This window comes from Schistocerca americana, chromosome 6 (assembly GCF_021461395.2).
Source record: "Schistocerca americana isolate TAMUIC-IGC-003095 chromosome 6, iqSchAmer2.1, whole genome shotgun sequence".
Taxonomy (NCBI): domain Eukaryota; kingdom Metazoa; phylum Arthropoda; class Insecta; order Orthoptera; family Acrididae; genus Schistocerca; species Schistocerca americana.
The window spans coordinates 125,632,815-125,650,548 of NC_060124.1; positions in this window are offsets into that span (position 1 = coordinate 125,632,815).

Genomic DNA, 17,734 nt, shown 5'->3' on the forward strand with positions numbered 1-17,734 from the left:
GATTGTCTTCATGCTTTCCGAAACATACTCTGGCCAATAAGGTCACAAAATCTCTCAAAAACTGGGAACGTTTGGAACATTGTGGACAGAGTCTTCCAATGGTCTCAAGATTTTGACGGTGTAAGGCGCCAATTGGACAGAGTTTGGCATGATATCCCTTAGGCGAACATGCAACAAGTCCATCAATCAACGTGAAGCCGAAAAACTGGTTGAAAAAGAAGCAGAGGTGAACAAATGCTTCGTTTACTTGCTCAATTTGCGAAGCACATTCTCTTGAGTAAATCATCCAATTTTTCTGAAATTGTAATCATTTGGATGTGTGAACATGTAGATACACTACTGGCCATTATGAGTGCAACACAACTACGTTGACGGGCTACAGACGCGAAAATTAACCGACAGGAAGAAGATGCTGTGATATGCAAATGATTAGCTATTCAAAGCATTAACACAAAGTTGGCGCCGGTGGCCACACCTACAACGTGCTGACATGAGGAAAGTTTCCAACAGATTTCTCATACACAAACAGCAGTTGACCGGCGTTTCCTGGTGAAACGTTGTTGAGATGCCTCGTGTAAGGTCGACAAATGCGTACCGTCACGTTTCCGACTTTGATTAAGGTCGGATTGTAGCCTGTCGCAGCTGCAGTTTTTCGTATCGCGACATTGCTGCTCGCGTTGGTCGAGATCCAATGACTGTTAGCAGAATATTGAATCTGTGAGTTCAGGGGGGTAAGAGGGAACGCCGTGCTGGCTCCCAACGGCCTCATATCACTAGCAGTCGAGATGACAGGTATCTTATCCGCAGGGCTGTTACGGATCGTGCAGCCACATCTCCATCCCTGAATCAACAGATGGGAACGTTTGCAAGACAACAACCATCTGCACGAACAGTTCGACGACGTTTGCAGCAGCATAGACCATCAGCTCGGAGACCCTGGCTGCGGTTACCCTTGACGCTGCATCACAGACAGGAGCGCCTGCGATGGTGTACTCAACGTCGAACCTGGGTACACGAATGACAAAACGTCATTTTATCGGATGAATCCAGGTTCTGTTTACAGCATCAAGATGGTGGCATCCGTGTTTGGTGACAGCGCGGTGAATGCACATTGGAAGTGTGTTTTCGTCATCGCCATACTGGCGTATCACCCGGCGTGATGGTATGGGGTGCCATTGGTTACACGTCTCGGTCACCTCTTCTTCGCATTGACGGCACTTTGAACAGTGGAAGTTACATTTCGGATCCGTGGCTCTACCCTTCATTCGATCCCTGCGAAACCCTACATTTCAGCACGATAATGGACGACCCCATGTTCCAGGTCCTGTACGAGCCTTTCTGGATACAGAAAATGTTCGACTGCTGCCCTGGCCAGCACATTGTCCAGATCTCTCACCAATTGATAACGTCTGGTCAATGGTGGCCGAGCAACTGACACGTCACAATACGCCAGTAACTACTCTTGATGAACTGTGGTATGGCGTTGAAGCTTTATGGGCAGCTGCACCTGTACACGCCATCCAAGCTCTGTTTGACTCAATGGCGAGGCGTATCAAGGCCAGAAGTGTTTGTTCTGGGTACAGATTTCTCAGGATCTATGCACCCAAATTGCGTGAAAATGTTATCACAAGTCAGTTCTAGTATAATATATTTGTCCAAAGAATACCCGTTTATCATCTGCATTTCTTCTTGGTGTAGCAATTTCAATGGCCAGTAATGTAGCATCTTTCTATTTATTTGTCGTTATGATAGCTCTTAGTGCTGCACCTTGTTTTGACTTAGGGTTATCTGATGCATATACTCTAAAACAAAGAAATTACGCCCTACCAGGGTCATAACGGCGCAGTAACGAAAATGACAGTGCCAACTAGTTTCAATCAATTACACTTTTTTCTGGGTAGCATCCCTTCTGTGTGAAGTTAATTCCACAAGCAGCAAAGATAACTCACCTACTAAATCAGCTGCGAAAACAGGGCGTTAAAAATGTGTGTTCGACTTCCTGTCAGCAGGCCTGTGAATGTCTCAAGAACAGTCTCAAAACAGGACAATGTCTGATGCAGTATAACTTGGCCAGAGTTTGACGCTCGCGACGGACGCATCCCCTTAGAGATTACAGCCGTCTTGTCTCAATAAGTTAAGGAGGGCTCTGAAAGACCTGCCGCCTACGGCTCCAAAAATTATCATTGGCACAAAGAGATTATTCCCATGTTCGACAATAACTTACGGCGTCGAACAGTGTCACCTTTGCTGTATGAGAGCAAATTCCACCTGTTAAGCGAGCACAAACCCTTTATATCGAATATTAAGTATCGGTATATGCTGCCTTACAACACGGCTCTGCGTCTGCCGCAGGGTGGGCGTTGGTTTTAAGTGGCCATAACCAAGATGTTCATTACCACCCCACCGCCAAACATGCCGACGCGGGCGTTGCATCCCCCTTCCCCGTTCATTTGCGCAACGTGCGATGAACCCTGGACTGAATCCCACTAACAGCTCACGAGGTAGCCACAGCGTCGTCCCGCGACCAAGATTTGCACAAAATTAGGCCATCACTTTTGGCCCGGAACACTTACTAAAACAAGTCGAACCGCCTTTTGAGACTGTTTCACGATGCAGTAGAGGATCAGCTCAACAAGTGTCTTAAAATTGGCCTCTGGCGACCCGGAATACTTCGTCTTCGAGCCGTTCCAGATCCTCTAGCTACTTCATGCCGCGTATTGGCCTGTAGTACGTATATCGGACTGGTACTGATGCTTACGTCGAAAGTGCTTGTCAGTCTTGTAGTGCATACTCTCTTAAGCAAACATCCCCTGTACATAATTTTTCCATGAGCATCTATAGATAACTCTTGGGAGAGGGCACACATCGTTTTTGCCGTGGTATTTAAGGCGGCTGCTTGGAATTTGGTAGTGGACGTCCTCTCCAGCTTCCCTTCGCGGCAAATATGCCATCAGCAACCATCCATGCAACCATCTGTACCATCCTTAAAGTTTTTGCGATCGAGGTAGCACCACACACGCTGGTGGCTGAAAGTGATCTCCAGTTCATGTCACCGCCGTTGGAGACGCTCTATCGCTACAACGGCAATGAGCACCTGATAACTGCACCGTGCCACCCAACCTCCAACGTAGTGTCTGAGGATGGTCAGGGCTCCCACGCGTAAGTCCTTGCTGACGATGTGGACGAGGAAGTGCTCCACAGCTTCCTCACCATGTACAGGTTCATCTGTGTCAACGAAACCAGCCACACCAAAATCTTGCGTGGACACAGGAATCGAACCATGCAACACCCCATGCACCCTGTGTAGCGCGCACAGCCTAAATACAGTTCCTCGTGTACACAAGGTGCCTGTGTATTGGCATGAACATATGGTCGGCACCCGATGTGGATCTAGGAGGTCATCATAGTGCATTTGTGAGCATCAGCTGTTTGACGTAATTGCCAGTACAATCTTTCGACTAGTCACCGCAACCAACTGCGACTGCAGTCGCCATTAATGACCCCGCCGCTGCTTCCAACAAAGCGACCTGACAATCTGCATTTGTCCGCGATACTGACAGCCATTAACCTGCACCACCTATTCCCCAGTACCTTTTGCGCCCCTGCTGTCAGTGTAAGGGAGACTACAGATACAGCACGGCTCCCAATGCCTTCCCTATTCAGTTTGCAGCGGAACCAGAGCAGCACTCTGACCTCGGATGCAACACAAATATCACCCCCGCCACAGTTCCGAGCGGGACTATTGGAATTGCCCAATTCAGACGTGACAGTGCACTCGATCCCTTGGCTGAGAACTCAACCACACCTCCCAAACTTTCATGTCGCCAACGGAAGAAATTCGGCCTTCATCAACCGTACGTGCCGATTTTAGGGGGAGGGGGGATTATAGTATCAATAGCGACACAGAGATATTGCATCTAGCTATGAAAACTGCAGCCTGTGACTGAAGAGCATATAACCAGTGTGTTGCTTCGGCCATGCCTCTGAGAGGGTGGTTGGCTAGTATTCTCATATGCTGTAAATTGGAAATTTGTGGTAAGTTCCTATGGGACCAAAATGCTAAGATCATCGGCCCCTGGGCTTACACACTACTTAATGTATCTTAAATTAACTTCCGCTAAGGACAACACACACACCAATGCCCGAGGGAGGACTCGAACCTCCGACGGGGGCAGCCACGTGAACAGTGGCAAGGCACCTTAGACCACAGTGCTACCCCGCGGGGACTGATGACCTCAGATGCTAAGTCCCATAGTGCTCAGAGCCATTTTAGCTACCCCACGCGTATTATGCTGTCCTGTGAGAAACATACTCATGTTCAGAAAAAGCAGAATATCTTGAACGACTAAAGATAGGACGTTCATTTTCACAGGAGATGTAAAGCAGTATTTTCTACAGTTCTGCAGAGATGATTAGCGTTTCAGTCACCTCGGTTCTGCATGCGTCCTGTTGTAAGTAGACTGTTTATGTTTTCTTACTGGCAACGTTACGTAGCGCTCTGTAGGAAAATCACTGGCTGTGCTGTGTGCAGTCTGTGGCTAGTTTGCATTGTTGTCTGCCATTTTAGTGTTGGGCGACAGGATGTTAACAGCGCGTAGCGTTGCGCAGTTGGAGGTGAGCCGCCAGCAGTGGTGGATGTGGGGCAGAGAGATGGCGGAGTTTTGAGATTTGTAAGACTGGATGTCATGAACTGTTATATGTATTATGACTATTAAGGTAAATACATTGTTTGTTCTCTATTAAAATCTTTCATTTGCTAACAATGCCTATCAGTAGTTAGTGCCTTGCGTCGTTTGAATCTTTTATATAGCTGGCAGTAGTGGCGCTCGCTATATTGCAGTAGTTCAAGTAACCAAGATTTCTGTGAGGTAAGCGATTTGTGAAACGCATAGGTTAATGTTAGTCAGGACCATTTTTTTGTAGGGATTTTTGAAAGTCAGATTGCGTTGCGCCAAAAAATATTGTGTGTCAGTTTCAGCACAGTCTTGTATAATTGTTCAAAGGGGACGTTTCACTGTTGCCTAAAGGGCAAGGGGTCCTCCAAGGGCTCGCATAACTTCTTCCATTCTTGATGGCATTGACGTGCTTATGAGGTGTAAGGTGCGTTCACCGGCTTCCAAAGCTGATCTGTGGTGGTTTTCACTGGGTCACAGCGCTGCACCCTCCGTTTCACCATAACCCACACAATTTCCATTGATGAGAAGTCTGGTGATCTGGCGGACCGAGGCAAAAGGCTAACATCCGGTACACCAAGAAGGGTCGTGTTTGTGCAGCTTCATGTGGTCGTGCATTGTCTTGCTGTAAAATGGCACCTGGGCGTTGAGCAGAAGGGGTGTGGTTATGGGTGGCAGGGTATCATTTATGTAGGTCACACTGGCTACAGTGACCTGGATACGCACCGACTGTGATTTGTAGTTGTATCCAACAGCAGCCACCGAGTGGGGTTGCGCAGTGGTTAGCACAGTGGACTAGCATTCGGGAGGACAACGGTTCAAACTCGCTTCAGGCCCTCCTGATGTAGGTTTCCCATGATAGGAAAATGGTAGGATGGTTGCTTCGAAAGGACTCAGTCGATATCCTCCTGCAATCTTTCCTAATCTGAGCTCGTGCTCCGTCTCTAATGATGACGTTGTCGACGGGCCGTTAAACACTAATCTCCACCTCCTCCTCCTCCAATATCACCCCACACAATAAGGCCTTGATTTGACTCTGCATGTCTTATATAAACACAGTCACTTAATGCCTTTCCATCTGTCTGCGACGAACCAAACTGCGATCATCATTTTAAAACAAACATAGCCTTGATTCGTCCGAAAACACTATCTGATACAATTCCTGCCCTAAGGGAAGTCGTTCCATGCGCCATTGCCGTCTCGCATGTTTCTGCACATTCGTCGAAAGTAGACGGAAATTGGACGACGAGCACGTAACCCGTTCCTCAATATACGATGATGGACTGTCACCCCTGGTAGAGTACGATGTTATTCACCGTTCCACTGTTGTGGCTGTTGTGCCAATGAAGAGAAGAACGCAGATCTGTCTTGCTGTGCTGTTCCGATAAGGTGTCGATTTTGACGGGGGGTTACGGGTTGTGCGACCAGACCCATCTCGTCGCGTTGCATGAACCAATGTGTACTCACTTCGTCCCACACGAGCAGAAATTTCCCGGATGGATGCATCGATACGGTTCGTGCATACTTCTGGGAGGCATCCTTCATGTCTGTTAAAGTCGTATTGATTCATTTTCTTCGGTATCTAGCGGCGGGAGCTGCAGCCTCACTTTGCCAGTAGATGGTGCTACGCTGCGATATCGGTGTTCAACACGCGGGTCGGCATGCTTCAAACGCTAATCATTTCTGCAGCAGATCCTAATCTAAATGTTCTGTGAACGTCCTATCTCTAGACGTTCAAGTTGTTTTTTTCTGAACGTGGGTGTACTTTCTACATTCTCACACTGCTACGGTCACTATAAACATGTTTAGTTTCTGGACTGTCTTGGTTTCGCTTTTGATTTACCTTCTGGCTGCAGTTTATGACGACTGTTTCTCTGTTTATGTGTTATGCATTCTCATGAGAAATGAGCAGAGAAAGTATGGTTAAATGATTGTGGCTTCCTCTTGGCTGGTATATACCTGGTGATAAAATAGTCCTCCATTGGAAACTCCGTGCATAACTGGTGTTGTACAAGTCGGAGTGAGGATTGTTGGATCCCTTAATCAGGTAGGGGAAATGGATAGGCTGTATTTACATAGTGTCGATTAGGGAAGTGCAGTGACAGGATGAGCAGGACTTCTGGGCATGTAAGTCCATGGTTGTAACAAATAGGTCAAATAAGAATGATGCAGGAATAAGTCTTAGGAAAATAAGAAAAATCGGTACGCGGGTAAGCTACTATGAACGGTATCGTGAACGCGTTATCATAGTCAAGATAGATACAAAGTCAACACCAACCAATGTAGCACGTTCCCACTAGCCCTCTAGATGATAAAAAGATTGAAAGCTGAGGAGGGAGATTAACGACAAGAACTCGATAGTAGGAAAAGGAAGTGAGTGAAAATAGTAGGAGAAGTTGGACTGGGGGAAAGTAATGCCTTGTAGAATTTTGGAAGTAATGCCTGGTAGAATTTTGGCCAGAACATAATCATTGCCAACAACTGGGTTAAGAAACGGGTAAGAAAGTTGTGTGCGTTGAAAGACCTGAAGACACTAGAAGTTTCTGATCGATCATTTGATGGTACGTCAGATATTCCTAAACCAGATTTTAAAATATATGATAACGCAGGATTCCTAGTCGAATTTCATTAATGAAATATTCTGAGGTTGTCAGACAATTCGTGGCGACGTCTTGTGACGGTTAGAGAAGTTTCGTAGTCGTCATCAGCAGCTATCACGAGATTGTTGAAGAGAGTGAAGCACTGCTGAAGAAGTTGTTTAATAAACAATAAGATGGTTCGCAGAAAGTTGATTACGCATAGCTTAACGCTAAGTGAATGGAATGAAAGCTAAAAAACTTCTGAAAAAATAGTAAATTGCTGCTCTAAAGGAAAGAGAGGTATAGGTCGACTAAGAAAGCGGTGGACACAACGTTTGTGAAGACAGAGCTAGTAGAAGCCTAATTCCCTTTAAGTGAGACAATGACGATGGTAGCGTGATCTGACGATTCTAACCTCCAGGGCGCAATCATTGGCTACCGGATACTTATACCATCGCGATGACCTTCGTTGGGACTAGGAATGAAGTATGTACGTGCTGCCTTCCAGGTTTCTTGTCCGCTACCGTTCTGTTGCGGTGAATGTCCTTTTACGTGACTGCTTAGTTATTTGAACTAATACGTGTGAAGCACACATTTTGTTTATGAGCTTAGTGGAGTGCAAAGCAACCATGTGAAAGAAGAGTAGACCGTTCAAGTTTTCTTCTGCCAAAAGTATTGGATACACATATAAGTTACAGTCAGCGAGTGCGAAGGAGAATCGGATATTAAAATACACTCCTGGAAATTGAAATAAGAACACCGTGAATTCATTGTCCCAGGAAGGGGAAACTTTATTGACACATTTCTGGGGTCAGATACATCACATGATCACACTGACAGAACCACAGGCACATAGACACAGGCAACAGAGCGTGCACAATGTCGGCACTAGTACAGTGTATATCCACTTTTCGCAGCAATGCAGGCTGCTATTCTCCCATGGAGACGATCGTAGAGATGCTGGATGTAGTCCTGTGGAACGGCTTGCCATGCCATTTCCACCTGGCGCCTCAGTTGGACCAGCGTTCGTGCTGGACGTGCAGACCGCGTGAGACGACGCTTCATCCAGTCCCAAACATGCTCAATGGGGGACAGATCCGGAGATCTTGCTGGCCAGGGTAGTTGACTTACACCTTCTCGAGCACGTTGGGTGGCACGGGATACATGCGGACGTGCATTGTCCTGTTGGAACAGCAAGTTCCCTTGCCGGTCTAGGAATGGTAGAACGATGGGTTCGATGACGGTTTGGATGTACCGTGCACTATTCAGTGTCCCCTCGACGATCAACAGTGGTGTACGGCCAGTGTAGGAGATCGCTCCCCACACCATGATGCCGGGTGTTGGCCATGTGTGCCTCGGTCGTATGCAGTCCTGATTGTGGCGCTCACCTGCACGGCGCCAAACACGCATACGACCATCATTGGCACCAAGGTAGAAGCGACTCTCATCGCTGAAGACGACACGTCTCCATTCGTCCCTCCATTCACGCCTGTTGCGACACCACTGGAGGCGGGCTGCACGATGTTGGGGCGTGAGTGGAAGACGGCCTAACGGTGTGCGGGACCGTAGCCCAGCTTCATGGAGACGGTTGCGAATGGTCCTCGCCGATACCCCAGGAGCAACAGTGTCCCTAATTTGCTGGGAAGTGGCGGTGCGGTCCCCTACGGCACTGCGTAGGATCCTACGGTCTTGGCGTGCATCCGTGCGTCGCTGCGGTCCGGTCCCAGGTCGACGGGCACGTGCACCTTCTGCCGACCACTGGCGACAACATCGATGTACTGTGGAGACCTCACGCCCCACGTGTTGAGCAATTCGGCGGTACGTCCACCCGGCCTCCCGCATGCCCACTATACGCCCTCGCTCAAAGTCCGTCAACTGCACATACGGTTCACGTCCACGCTGTCGTGGCATGCTACCAGTGTTAAAGACTGCAATGGAGCTCCGTATGCCACGGCAAACTGGCTGACACTGACGGCGGCGGTGCACAAATGCTGCACAGCTAGCGCCATTCGACGGCCAACACCGCGGTTCCTGGTGTGTCCGCTATGCCGTGCGTGTGATCATTGCTTGTACAGGCCTCTCGCAGTGTCCGGAGCAAGTATGGTGGGTCTGACAGACCGGTGTCAATGTGATCTTTTTTCCATTTCCAGGAGTGTATAACGATGTCGTTAATACTTCATCCACAGTGACGTAAAAGTATGCTTAACATACGAGATGAAAGAGAATACTGAGCCGTAGCTGCTGGCGCTAGGGTGTTCGACTTGCAACGCTGATATCGATATTCGGCTGTCCTGCCATCTTTGACTGCTCCCCTGGTGGGTTTTCCGGGTGAACGTGTGACGAGTGAGTCTCCGGTCGGCATTGAACGAGCCAACTTGTGTTGAAAACAAGCCCGCATTCCTAACCGTGATGCACGGGCCTCGCCGTGCTCGCCGCCCTTGTCTTTTGTCGCGCCGGATGTACGGCGCCGATCATTTGGTGCCTTGACATGGAAAATTGTGGTGGGTTCGTCGTCTCACGCTGAACAACTTCCCAGCTTGTAATTTGCAAGTTCCAAGTTACGTATGACTTTTATTCTGTGTTTAACTAAGGAGAATGTTGGAACTTATTATGGCATGGGTAGCTGCCGGAGATGATTCTGAAATTAGTTCCACGGTGGCTATTTTAAGGAGACTGATGTTCCTTATTCCGTTTTTGATCATCCGTGGAGTGTGTATTTTAAGGGATTTTTATGCTAATTTTAACTTGTCTTAGGACATATTGTGCGCTTTGGGACTGGCTGCGGTTGTGTTGTACGTGCCCGGCAGCCGTAGAGTTACTGGGTTAATCATTTGTCACGGCAGCAGTTGGTATGTTTATTTAATGTTGAAAGTGCCTTAAGGCAACTGGAAGTGAGCTTTAAGTTTCCTGCTAGGTTACTGGGTGACGGGTAATGTTAGAGTATTGCTCATTAAGAATTTGGGGGCGTGCTTATTATATAATCCAGTGTGGCTGAGATTTGACCTTGTTTTCATTGTAATCTATTTGTGCTGCAGGCCGTTTGTTAAGACTGCTCGTTCACTGGCGTCGGCGCGGTTATGGATTCTTATCAGGACCGCTCATTTTGGGGCCGGTCGGATTATATATAAATATATACCGCCCGCTATGTGACCTTGTGGACAAGCCGTGAGGAGTTAATGCTCGTAATGCTAGCCGGCCGTAGCGTTATTGCTACTATTTACCTTAACACCGTTCTCTAAGGTTAAGTATAATTTGGGGATCATTTGAGTCATTCTGTCTGTTAATTAGGTGAGGCCACCTTTTAATTTTATTGGTTGAGTTATTACTAGCCCTTCTTATTTAACACTTACGTTGATCACTTGTGTATCTTTAAGGAACGTGCAAATTTTTATTATTACAGTGTGCAAGTTTTGCGACCTTGGTTGGCCCACTTCATATTTTTATTATAAGCATGTTTCACTGTGGACCCTTATGTGGGCAGTTCAGTTTTGTTAAGCTTTAAGATCTCTTTGTTCTTTATGAAGTTGTGGTGGAAACTTTGGTGGGAAGTGAATAGTGTTATTAGTCTCTTGAGACATGGTTAAAGAAGAATGATTGTTTGTGACTGATTATTCACCGTGCCTACTATCAATTATTTTGGTTGCGGGTGCAAAATATATGAGTCTTATTCGTGTTTATGTAATCCATTCAAAGATAAGATTTCTATATTGCATCAATAAGAGGGCAAATGTTCGAATTGAAGTTTATAATAATGTCTGTTTTGAGTCAAATTAAAGTTGTAAAGCAATCACAAGCTTGCCAATCACCAGTCATCCCGAGATTCCTACTTCCTTTAAATAACTGTGGTGAGATTGTAATTTTGATTTTCTATATAACTGGGTATTACCGCGGTTCAGTACTACTTGCGTAACTGTAGTTGTTTCGAAACTACTAACTGTTTCGAGCACTGAGGCTCATTCTTTTACGAAAATATCTCCAAATTCTTTACAGCAGATATGTTCAAACATCACCTTCAATCTTACACCTTCATTTTACCTGGAAATATTGCGGCTTTCCCTTCATCTTCTGATCTCCTCTCATGGTGAGTAACAGTCATGAATAAAGCTTTATTAAGTAACAGGGGCTGCTTTACATTTGTGGTAGTGGTTAATAAGATGGTTAATAAGATGTTGTTCGAACAATTTGCCATAAATGGATTCGATGGTACCAGGTTGAACGGACTTATTGTGAATGGATGGCCCAGTCTAGGGCTTGATTGATCAATGTGATCTTCATTGTCCCTTATGCTGTATTTCTCCCTTCTGTTTCTGGGTATAAATTTATTTTTGATTTATTGCATGAAAAATAATCTTTAAACTCGACTAAAGTTAATATTACTAATATCTCTTCTGCATGAAATTTATTCTTGATATGAAAATAATGTATTTTCTTTATAGACAGATCTTCTTCCGCGTGGTGTACAAGCTACGTACATTAAGGAGAAGTATAAGGCTTGTCATATAATCGAGAATGAAGAATTGTTGCCGGCTGGTGTGGCCGTGCGGTTCTAGGCGCTACAGTCTGGAACCGCGCGACCGCTACGGTCGCAGGTTCGAATCCTGCCTCGGGCATGGATGTGTGTGATGTCGTTAGGTTAGTTAGGTTTAAGTAGTTCTATGTTGTAGGGGACTGGTGACCTCAGAAATTAAGTCCCATAGTGCTCAGAGCCATGTGAACCTTTTTTTTTTTTTTTTTTAAGAATTGTTACCGTTCTTAAATAACCTGAAAACACTAGAACCCGTGATTTTTCTAGTCTTATTTCCTTATGCAAATGCTTTTAACTGAGGAAAACGTGTTCCAATTCTCCAAAAAGACTCTGTTTTCCTATGTAAGTCCAGGCCAGGGTCTATCTGCGCTGTTTGTGATCAGTCAGCTAATAGAAGAAGAAAACAAGATAGAAAACTAATTTGAAAAGATAATATTCTCGTCCGCTGCAATGGAGAGGAGGAAATGTTAAAATTACTTCACTATAAAGTTGCACGACTTTCGCGCAGTTGAAATAACTTCAAATATATCGCGTGATAGCGGCGACTGCAGCTAGGCTGCGACGTTCCTTCTCTTGCTCCAAAAGGAATTAAGTTCTGAATACTGCATGATTATTTGATACGGAATGTTGCCAGCATACATTAAATAATTTCAACATGTATTTTTTATGCATAAAATACTAATATATTTGTACCTTTTACACATCTTTCGTCCTACAGCAGTCTTCACTAACTACATTTTTCTTTCCTTGCTATCCTAATAATCTGAATAGTGCAAATAATAAGTATTTGTACTGTGTGCGATTAACATAACGGTAGTACATGTCTTATTCTCTGGTTTATTCTCTGGTATATCATATAGTAATGATTATTTTTATTTTCGTTCACAAGTGTCTCTCATATTATAATTTTCATACAATGTGCTTTCCACAAAATGTACTTTATGTCATACAAATGTCGTAGTCATTCTTGTTGATGTTTTTTTACACAATTTCACACGTCTTTCGTATGGGTACGCTTTACTTCATACATTCGGCCATAGTAACAGTTTGCCGATGAGGCTCGAACCGCATACTTTGGTCCATGGGTTACGGAGCAGTATTAACAAGTGGCCGAGATAGCACTTCCCGTGTTGTGGGTTGCCAACACACCGTGGGAAATGTTCCCGTTTTTTACTCTTGTTGCTGCACGAATAGTGCTTTCCCCTTTGTCCTACTTCTCTGTACCCATCTCGATTCCGTGTGTGTGTGTGTGTGTGTGTGTGTGTGTGTGTGTGTGTGTGTGTTTGTTCATGTGTTTGGGCTTGGGTGGCTGAGTGAAAGAGAGACAACAGGCAACGTTTTTAACATCAACAGTGGAGGTTAGCGGCGGTACACCATTTTAAAAATGTGTCAGCCTCATACCAAAACAGCGAGTGGAAGCCGATGCGAGTACAGTTTTCCAATACATGGAGCATCCGGGCATCACGAGGTGAACACGCGCTCTTGTTCGCGTTTCTGCCCGGCTGCGACCCGCAGGTCGTTGCTTTTACAGCAGGGAGCTCACGGCATATTAATTTTCAGCAACGAACGCCACTAAAATGACCAACACTTTTTTTCCATTTTGTGATTTTTGCAGCAGAACCGTGGCAGATACGCTGGTGCCTCATCCGCGGCCAGCTCTCAAAACATTTGAATGAATGATGCCTTGTTGATAATTAACTACTACACAATTGTACGTCCACAACCGTTATGAGGGCGAAACGTTGATAGCTACTAACATCAGTTCGTTATCCTTCTGTAGCTGTAGAAATTTTTCCCTTCTTATTCTCATTAAAGACGTGAAGTTATTTGTAGGTGATGTTTACCAGTGGTAATGTCATGAATGCATACGCAGAAATTAAACGAAACTGTATCAGTAGTGGAGATATGACAACATTTTAGATACTTTTCTTACCGGTACTTAATAAGATCACTACTATGTTTTAAATTTACTAATTACATCATCACTACTTTGAGCGAAATAAAATCTTTATAAATGACTGTACGACGTTTGCTACTGCTGCTGCTTAACATCTTCATCTCACACATACACAGACAGACACACGTGCGTACACACTCAAGAGCAAGAGCACGAGTGGAAGTAATATTCGAGGACACTGGCTTCTTTCTTTTGGGAGAGAAAATGGTTGTTACAGTGACAATAAACAGGATGATGTTGAGAAGTTCATTGCATAAATCCTTCCACGGACATGTTAGGGCATGTAATTTATTCGTTCACATGGCCTATTTCGAGAGATTCAACGTAATTATCAAATATTACCTATACTACAATAATCTAGACATTAAATCCAACTGCATTCCGTCTTGGAGCGCTCATGCGAAACGCTCAAGCTGTTTATCAGGATGACCGTGTGGATGATGTTTTAAAATTCGTTACTTCCAACGATACGTGTTCCAGCCAGGATATTGACTCTTTTTCCGATGTCTGCGTTAGGGTTGGTTTCGATGCTGAATTCGTTATTTCTTACTTCTTACTGAAGAACGAATCCTTAGAATAATCTGGTTACACAATTTCTGTCCTATTCTGCGGCAGTTTGATTTATTCATTTAGTTTTTCTCTTATTTGTTAGTCAGAGATTTAAGTATTTAGGTTTATTATTACTTACTTTGCAACAGTCTATTACACTGACCTTTCTTTGTTAGCTATGGCTTTATGTTAATATATTTTCTGAAGTTCTCATTCATATGCTAAAGTAAAAATTTGTTGCTTCAGGTAGTTTCTGCCCTTTTTCCTTGTGGATCTCATTTCCTATTATAATATCTATTATTTGTATTATATTGGTATGTTCTCTTACTTACTTGCATATTAAAGTATTTTTACGGTGTTATTAAATCATTTAGTGCATTGTTACGAGAGTCATCATTCGGCGGCGACGTTGTTCCAAACTTGCAGCAGTAAATTACATAATAAAGCAATAAGGGAGTCATGCCAGACGAATCATTCTTATATTGTTCAATGGTTTTGGTCTAACAAGTAGTTACACAATCTGTAGTTTCTATTCAAGAAAGGCTGAAAATACATAACATATTTCCCGCTGGTGTAGTTTCATAACTTATATGTTTGAAAAGAGTGTTTGCCATTGGGAGCGCACATTTATGAAACCTAAATAGTTACCGATTGCTCTTTTCTCCCTCAGACCTTTGCATTAGTAACAACGATGCCTCAGATTGTGGCTTCTTTTATGGGGTTATTCCTGCTGTCTCCTCTCTTGGTATTTCCTCATTCTCTCTAAAATTAGTTAACTGAACAGGAAGTCAATTTTACGCTAATACATTAAACAGCTGTGTTCATAATATGCAGCAGGAACCAACCAAAAAGTGTTTTCTGTTCATCTTATTTAGAAATAACACTTGATCACTCAGAATTTACAACATCCGTAACCAGACGTTTTTGCGTGGGATTTAGGAAGAGTGGGTTTTGATGTTGGGGTTGTCCAGACATGGGGCTCAATTTAACAATAATTTAAACAGCATAAAAATTTTAAGTAATAATACCGAAACAATGTAGAATAGAAGAATGTAATTTTCTGTCGCCCAAATACGACAGTAGGGCGATAACATTCAAGCACAATATATCCTAAACAAAAACAAACGAGGTAAAATGTAGAACAATTTCCGGCTGGCCCTTGAATAGGCAACTAGGTAAAAATGTAGTAATTTAAAGTGTTGTGTCTCCTACCGTCCGTACGAAGACATCTGAAAATCTACAGAAACAAATAATGTTTAACTTATTTATGATCAAAGCTATAATCTGTGACTATACCTTGTTCTACTTAACTACCAACAACCAACAACTAAGACGCAACCTGCTAGGAATTCTAGAAAGCTATCAACACATTGTCTAAATAAAGAATTATCCAGTTATGGATGACAGTTCACTCATATAAGGGAATAGAAAACAAGAGAACAAGAGTGAATGCTGATTTACACACACGAAAGTAATACAGAATCAATTCTTAAAACGTTTGACAAAATCTGATTTATTATAGACTTAAAATTTGATAAACCTTTGAGAAATCAGCAGAGGTAGAGAGGAACTGTCAAACTGCTAACTAACTTTAATTTCAACATCTTGACACAATTTACGATCTTAATAAAGCAGTGACAGTTACGAAACAGTCAACTAACGACGGAATACGGACATCAATTAAGACGTACTTGTAAATGACAACTAAGCCGAAACAGTCCGTCCAGTCTGTCTTAAATAAAGATTACTTACTGTAAGCAGCTGCTTGTACTCAAACAATTTCTAAATCCGCTGACTACAGAGTGACAGTTTTCACAAAAACAAACAATAAATCGTCACATAATTTGCTGCATTACAATCGCACTCAGGTCTGCACTCTCAAAAAAAAAAAAAAAAAAAAGAAAAAAAAATCACTGTCGACGACTTGTAAACGCAGACAAGCCATTACTCAGCCCTCACAAACTTCCGTTAAGGGATTTCCTTGCAAGTGACCACACTTGGTGCTCGTTCACACGTAATACTGTGACCGGCTCAAACACAAGGACGCTCGGATGCCACCATTAACCGTCAAAGCTCTCACTTACTTCTTCTTATGATCTGATGAAACTCTTCCCTCGCATCCATTGCAAGACAGTACATCTGGGAGTGAATGACAGCAATCGCTGCACCAAACTGTAGTTCTCACAGCAACCTCCACCCCCTTGCTGACCGTGGTCACACTCGCTACGTCCTGTACACCAGCTCCTTGAGGCCCTTGATTTGGCTCCACCCAGAAGCGTCGTCTTCGGTGTTACTCCATAAATGAACCACTTGTCCATCAAAGCCCAATTGGAGCTGCCAGCCTCGGCTGCCGCTACAGACCTTTGCGCCCCGTGCCGCAGGCACTGATTACGAAAACTCTCTTCCGGAAGATGCTCTCCTTTTCAGTGCATACAGCTGACTGCCCGCCACTGGACTCTGCCTGTCCCCAGTTGTCCCACGGCGGTGACTGCTCCATCTCGCGTCCGTTGTGGTCGCATTCTGAAGGCTCGCGTGCCACACACACCAATGGTTGTAATCTCCGCGACCTGGGCAAACAGCCGTTTCACTTGACATGGAACCACAGCTTGTATGTTGTTTTACAGGTGTCATACTGTGGCAAGTTCGCCAGAAAGACTTACTGACGACATTTTTCTCCACTGAATAACCTTTACGTTGATCAAAAGCTACGCACAATCCCAATCAGTAGCCCTTACTATCGGCAGTTTACGTTCGACAAAATTAGCCTTAACGTCCTTCACTGTCATGCAAGTGAACGTATGACGTTTCCAGGGGCATATCTGGCCTCTGGCTACAATTTATTAATTATCAGCTCTACATTGAAACTGAAGGAGTTGGAGAAAATTAGAAAATTGAGAACACTGGACCTGGGTAAATTCAAAGAATCAGAGGTTGTTGAGAGTTTCAGAAGAGAAATCAGGCGACGATTGACTAGAACTGGGGAAACAAATACTGCAGTAAATGAAACGACGGTTAAAAGTGAGACTGGCAGGATGTGCAAACTGGCTAAGCAGGAACGGCTAGAGGACAAATGAAGGGATGCAGAAGCATATATCACTAAGGTAATGATAGATTGCTCCTAGATAAAAATTAAACCGGCCCTTGGAAAAGATAGAAGCAGCTGAAAGAATATCAAGAGTTCAGATGGAAAACCAGTCCTAAGCAAATAAGTTAAAGCTGAAAGGTAGAAGGAATATATAGATGGTCTGTAGAAGGAAAGTGAACTTGAAGGAAATGTTATAGAAAGGGAAGAGAACGTATGTGAAGATGAGATGGGAGATGTTGCAAGAAGAATTTGACAGGGCCCTGGGAGTATACGACGTTCTGTCAGAACTACTGATAGCCTAGGAAGAGTCAGCCACATAAGACAGAATTGTTCCATCTTGTGTGATAGATTTAAAAGGCAGGAGAA